Genomic DNA, 6,936 nt, shown 5'->3' with positions numbered 1-6,936 from the left:
ACTAAAGGGGCGCTGGTGGTAGTGGCCGGTGGTAGGTCAGTGGGAGAATCCGTCGAGTACTCCCCGCAACATCGAGCACGAATGCAGAATGGTGTACTTCTGCATGGTTTGAAGCAGACTGTGCGAAAGTCCCAGGATATCAAAGGAAGTCGTCAGGGATTTAGGTACAATACCTGTAGCTGACAATATTATGGGAACTACAACCGCTCGGTTGAGACGCCAAATTTCTTTGATTTCCCGAGCCAGTAGCTGATAGTTCACCTTTTACTCCACGTATTTCCGTTCGATGTTGCTATTATGGGGGATAGCAACATCAATAATATACGTGGAGCAACCCGTCTTGTCAACTAACAGTACGTCAGGCTTGTTATGCGGAGTATGGCGATCACTCAGAACTTGACGGTCCCAAAACATGCTGAAAGCAGAACTATCAAGTATTGCTTGCGGCTCAGATCAGTAAAGCGGACATGTTCCCGTGATCAGCCCATGCTTGTATGCAAGGTTTTGATGGATAACCTTACATACAGCATTATGCCTGGTTTTGTATTGCACTGGCTCTAACGCTAAACCACACATTCTGCACTGGTCGTTCTCCACCCGTTCTTTCATGATAAGCTCAGGTGGCCACAACGCCGTCCTGAATGGCGCACATGTATCGCTCCGTCTCAGCAAAGAGCTCCCCAGCACACGGACATCTGTTCGATAAATGCAAATCGACAAATGGCTGACAATTCACGTGTTTACCGTGCATTGCCTTCGACTTCCATTCATTGATCCGCTCTTGGTCCGACTTCACCCCACTCAGAGGATAGAAAGATCGGTCCTTCAAGTTAAGTGGAGTCATCCCACAGTCTGCCTTACAGACGGCCACATGCAAGGAACTCACCTGCTCTTTGCTGTAAAAATGTCACGAGGTGGGTTCATCCGCTCCACGGTAGATGCAGGATGATGCATTCCGAATTTGGACATAGTTGTTCGTACCCGCCGCTGGACGTTTTCCAGATCGGTCTTCGTTCACAGAAATATTCCGAATGCATAAGCTAGTGAAGGGATAGCGAATACATTCAACGCGGTTATATTATTCTTCCCCGAGAGATGCGATTTCAGCACCAGCTTTACACGTCACAGGAATTCGGACAGCAGAGCATCCTTCAGATCACCAACCCGAGCATGGGTTCCTTGTAGAATTCTTAGGTACTTGTAGAAGTCTGTCTCGGTCATAGCTTCGATGTGGAGATCACCAATACTATGTCCGGCATCCGGTTCGTGATGACCTTTGCGGATGGCTTGGATTCGACACTTGTCTAATCCAAATTGCATCCGAATATCACGGCTGAACATGTCTATTATTCGCAACAGACTTCTAAGATGGTTGTCAGTACCAGCATACAGCTTGATCATCTAAGTACATCAAGTATGTCAGTTCGTTGGGCTCTGAGGTATTAGCACCTTCAGATGTACGCACTGATGAGGTGTTATGCCACCCTTCCATGACTGTCTCCAAAAACTTTATTAGTTTCGGATCAATGCGATACAGATGTAGGACATCGATTAGCCAGGTATGCGGAACGCTATCAAAAGTCTTGGCATAATCGATATAGCAACTAAAGAGGTTTCTTTGGCCTCTAGTTGCTCGTACTACAACTACCGAGTTGATAATGAGTTGCTCTTTGCAACCCCTTCACCCAACTCGGCAGCCCTTCTGCTCCTCAGACAAAATGTTGTTGGTCTCGAGGTGCGTATTGACCCTTCCACTAATAATGGACGTTATGAGTTTCTAGAGAGTTGGTAAGCAAGCAATTGGTCTTGTGTTTGCGGGGTCCTTCATTGTGGAGGAAGGGTGGAAATTCCTCCGGCTGACTCATGACCTCATTTATACTGCGTGCCAACCGACTGTGTACGCTGGTAAATTTCTTATACCAGAAATTCTGCACCCGATCCAGACCTGGGGCCCTCCAGTTCTTTGAGCTGTTTATGGCTCGCCGAGCTTCCTCTTCGGTAACATCCGCAAAATTCATGCCAGGCGTATTGGCATGGCGGGTGCCTTCGGCGGTGATCCACTCAGCACGCTCAGCATGCTGGACGGATAACCCCCAAATTTAACCCCAATACTCCTTCGCTTCCATCACCGAAAACTGTACTGTCTGGACGCTCTGTTGGGATTCGTTCAGAGATCTGAAAAAGTCCTGTGGTTCCTCGCGTATGTTGCATTCTGGACACGTCTGGAATGACTTTCGCCATACCGTCGTAATCGACTCCATATGACAAAAAGTTTCTGCTTTAGTGTGTCCAGAAATTCAACTACAGGTGTCTCACTGGGGATGGCATAGTTCCGGTAAACCCTCTGCACTTTATTTCTCACTCGTCTGCTGGCATTGCCAGTGCTGATCAGAATTAGTCTAGCAATGTCCTGCCTTAGTGAGTCCCGCCGACGTTCCAGACGAATTTTCCATGGTGGATCTCTTTGGTCACTCAAACCAAATATACGAAAGCGAATTTTCTGACCGTGCAATCTGATAGCCGCAACTGCACCACAATACATAAGTGATTGTAGTTCCAGCAGCGACATATCAGCATACAGTCGAGATGCAATCTCATCATTGATTTGAGATAGAATTCCCGAAGTTTCTGGAGATGCATAGAGCCTGGGAATACCTGGTCTATGCAAAGGATCCATATCCGAGAATTCTATACACGTTCTTTGGAATTCGTCCCGAACCTCAGCGGAAACCTCAGCTGGACGGTGGAGAAGAGTGCTTCGGCGAGTACTGAAACTGTTGCCCGCAGTGCGGTGTAGTGTTGTTGATGCCGCCGTCTCTGCCCCCATCGACTCTTAGTCACCAGTTTCCCTGATGACCTTAACGCGCTTCCTGACGGTGGCCGGGATTGTGTCGCTGCGAGTAATAAAGCGATACTGGTCTGCGACTCGCTGTACAGTCACGTGCGCGAATTGCGGAAAACGCTCGATGAATCTCTAGTGCAACAAGGGGCGGTAAGATGTTGTACCTGCCCCCGCCGCCGGATTTGCATTTTATATCTAACTGCTAGGTGTAGGCACAGCTTCCTCAGTGAGTAATTTGCAAGACTGCAAAGTTCCTCCACTTTCCTCACCTACCCCTGAGATACTGCAGTGGCGTACAGCCATTCAGACTGAAGCTATCCATCCCTCCTCCTTTCAAAACCGGGCTTGGGACCGGTTACGGCGGAGTTATTATTATTATTTAATTTTCACATGTAGAATAAGATGCTTTATGACCATAATTGTACATAAGTTAACTAAATAAGTCGTTGTAGATGATTGAAATCTCTAAAAAAATAAGATAGCAACTGCTTTGCGGATGTGTCTAAAAATATCTACAGTCTACACGAGTCTCTTCATGTGCCTCCACACATAAAAATCCATGGGAGTTAGGTCTGGACTTCTGGCTGGCCAGGGTAAAGGCCCACCTCGTCCAATGCATTTGTTGAGATAGTTTGTGTCCAGCCATTTTCTAACACTTCTCCTGCAATGCGCAGGGCAGCCATCATGCTGAAACCGCACGTGTCGCAGTAGATTAAGTGGGAGATCCTATGGGTATAGGCCCGCTGTATGTGAACCACACTTTCCATTAAGGGAGACCCAGTTCACGGGCAACAATATTAGTGGAAGTGGTTGGATCTAATCTAAATCATTCCACTATCTCATTATCTTGTTCTTCATCGTCATCAATGACACGTGGTTTTCCCAAGTCTGTACGTCGTCTTGAAACAGAGCCAGTTTCCCGAAGTCTTCGATATATTCTATCGAGCACGGTCACATCCGGCATTATTTTTAAATTCCATGTAGCATAAGAAGCTAAGTTTGTTCTATGAGTTTAAATAAAACCCTAGATTGTTATACCTCTTTGGATGACTGATAAGACGTAGATATTTTTAGGCGCATCCGCAAAGCAGTTGCCATATTTTTTTTTTTGAAATATCCAGTAAAGAAAATTAAACTTTTTAAATTTGTACTAACTTTTTTAACTTTCAATCGTCTACAACGACTTATTTAGTTAACTTACGTACAATTATGGTTATTGAGGTTATAAAGCGTCTTATTATTATTATTATTAGATAATAATAATAATAAGAGTCACATAGTTCAAAATATCTAATTCAATTCATTTATATAAAAAGAAAAACAGTTAAGTTTGGGGTAGGGTGTATGTCTGTTTGATATGAAAACTGCCACTAACTGAAGTTTCTACTGCTTCCAGTGCGGGTCTTATGGGGTTACCAGCTTTTCTTGAGGTTCCGCCGAAAATCCCGCTTCTTTCCGTCGGATTCCTCTGGATATTTCCAGTAAAGGCCATATCCTTATTGTTAAGAAGCTTCACCTTCTTTCACATTATCTTTCGCTGTCGTTGGCTGGGAGCCTTCCCATGTTCTCGGTGTCCGGTCAACATGGATCCATTTCCATATACTGGTATTAGCCCAGTTGTATTGAAGTCATCAGCTTCACTTCCTTCCATTTTTTCTCGTAGAGGTGGAAAAAAGATTATGACAGGCAAGATCTCGTCTGGAGTCCCTTCTCCTTTACGGCTGAAGTTCCCTCGGCGCCTCGGTAGAAGTTTCTTTCCTCGTTTTCTGAAAGATTTAAGTAGCATCGCCACGACAGACCGGCCGTAGTCGGGTTTCTAGTTCCTCTTATTATTGAAATTGCTGTACTCTCCTTTCTGAACCCGCTGTAGTCTTTAAGGGAACATGGATCTTGTGAGGCCTTCAAAATTCGTGCCTTTGCCGCGAGCTGATTGCTTAATATTGAAGAAACTGTAATTCTTTACCACTTGGAGAGTTAAAATCTGTTGCTCTCATCTTTGTATGTTTTGTACACTCTTAGTGTATTAGTGAACTACTGCGGACGACCCCAAACCCGAGAAGGCGATGTCCGAGAGAATTTCTAAAATTCATAGGACATATCATGCCTAAAATTTACTGCAATGCCGTCCGTCCTGTCGCTCTCTATGGTTCTGAGTGTTGGCTGACTATAAAAGACAATGAACGGCGTCTTGCAGTAAAGGAGACGAAGATGTTACGTTGGACTAGTGGCGTCACACGTTTTGATCACATCCGAAATGTGGATATCCGCAATAGTTATGGGGTTGCACCGATCGTGGAAAGGTTGCGAGAGAGGCGTCTTCGATGGTATGGTCACGCAATTCGAGCTAACGAGAATTCACTTGCTAAGATGGGTCTGAACACCGAAATCGATGGTAAACGACCAAAAGGCAGGCCTAAACAACGGTGGCTTGGTACGCTGGATGGGGATTTAAAAGCCTCGAGATTGCACCCAGATCAGGCATTCGATAGAGCCAAATGGCGAAACCGATCACGACGAGCTGACCCCCTTGGTGAACGGGACAAAAGCTGAAAAAAAGAAGAAAAGAAGATATCATGTCTAAGAATTAGATAAGTCCTTAACAATCTAAATCTATAAATTTGTTCGGATTGAATGCACCTGTTGCGCCTGTTTTTGCAAATTTATTTGGAGTTCTAATGTAAGCCTCGAGATAATTAGCAAACTCATGGGCAGCAGTGAAAATATTTTACAGATTAGATAAATAAGATCATTAATTAACCGAATGAATATAATGAAAAGGAACATACTATGCATTCATATGGTACATGTGTATTTATGTGCAGCCTATTACTTGGCCGTTTGGGGTAGCTGTTGACTCTGCTGACTTTGAGGCTGCAGGCCTTGAAATAATAAAGCAGGAGACCTTCAGAGTTTAACATTTTTAACAGCATTTTTGAAAAGACTATATTTCCTTGTATATCTAATTACTGTTGGGCTATATTGCTAACTCCATATTGTTCACTGACATGCTTTTCTTACCAGAAACAATCCAACGTGTGTACATATCAGAATGTATGTCTCTTCTCATTGACCACATCGCTAGTGTAAAGAATTCCTCGCATACCAAGAGAATGCGTCATACCTGGGAGTATGTGAACTGTTCCACTTTACAATCAATTAACAAGGCGGATGATGGCCCGCTGCATCCTTCCTCGAGTTACCAAGTTTACATATTTCCTGTGAATAAATTCTTTGGTGGTTCTTCTATCGAAGACAACATTCTGATGCGTTCTGCCCTGGAGCTAAAATGCTTCATGACTCACAAGCGCAGATGGGACAGGGCGCATCCCAAAGATTTATCTCGTAGGTCGTTTGTACCTTGAAGGTATCGAGTCTTGAAGGTATTTTGTATTTGATGTGTTCACATTCCATTGATGCATTGTGCAAGCATGCAGGTAGTAATGTCCGTGCAACAGCTCGCGGGTGCATCCAGTGCATCAGCTACGGGGAATTGGCGGTGATCTCATAATAATCATTTCAATGAATGAATTTTACGACATTGCGAGGAAATGTTACTCTGGGAATAGGGTTTTTGGTCGTTCTGTGTAAAATACTCTAAGTAGCTTGGATGGACTTTAAATCGATGGTTTTCTGGAATAATACGTTTCCTATAAAGGTCTGCGACCATCCTATAAACTTTAAAATATGAATATCATAGTTTCAAAGGTACTTAACCTACTAGAATTGAAGTTAAGTTAATCTAAGATTGAAATTATGGACTCTACATAATAATAGTTGATTATGTCGCTAATTATAGATAATAGGCACCCTCAGAAAAGATTACAAACAAGCTGGCAACGGAAGCGACGAACCAACACCAACAACTTTACTACCAAACTCTATCTCCACCTCCACGTGGTGACGGCTGGGAGCTCTTTCTTAACGAAAAGCTGCAGACGGAGAAGGATGATGGTGCATTTTCTCATGGAACGTGCGCTCCCTGTACAGAGGTGGAGCTGCCAAGTAGCTAGCCGATACCCTGTCAAAATATAGGATTTTTCTTGTGGCCAAATGAAAATAGAACTCAACCGGTGGAGGAGCCGGATGGCAGGGGG

This window comes from Hermetia illucens, chromosome 5 (assembly GCF_905115235.1).
Source record: "Hermetia illucens chromosome 5, iHerIll2.2.curated.20191125, whole genome shotgun sequence".
Classification (NCBI taxonomy): Eukaryota; Metazoa; Arthropoda; class Insecta; order Diptera; family Stratiomyidae; genus Hermetia; species Hermetia illucens.
Note: the sequence above shows the minus strand (reverse complement) of the source record.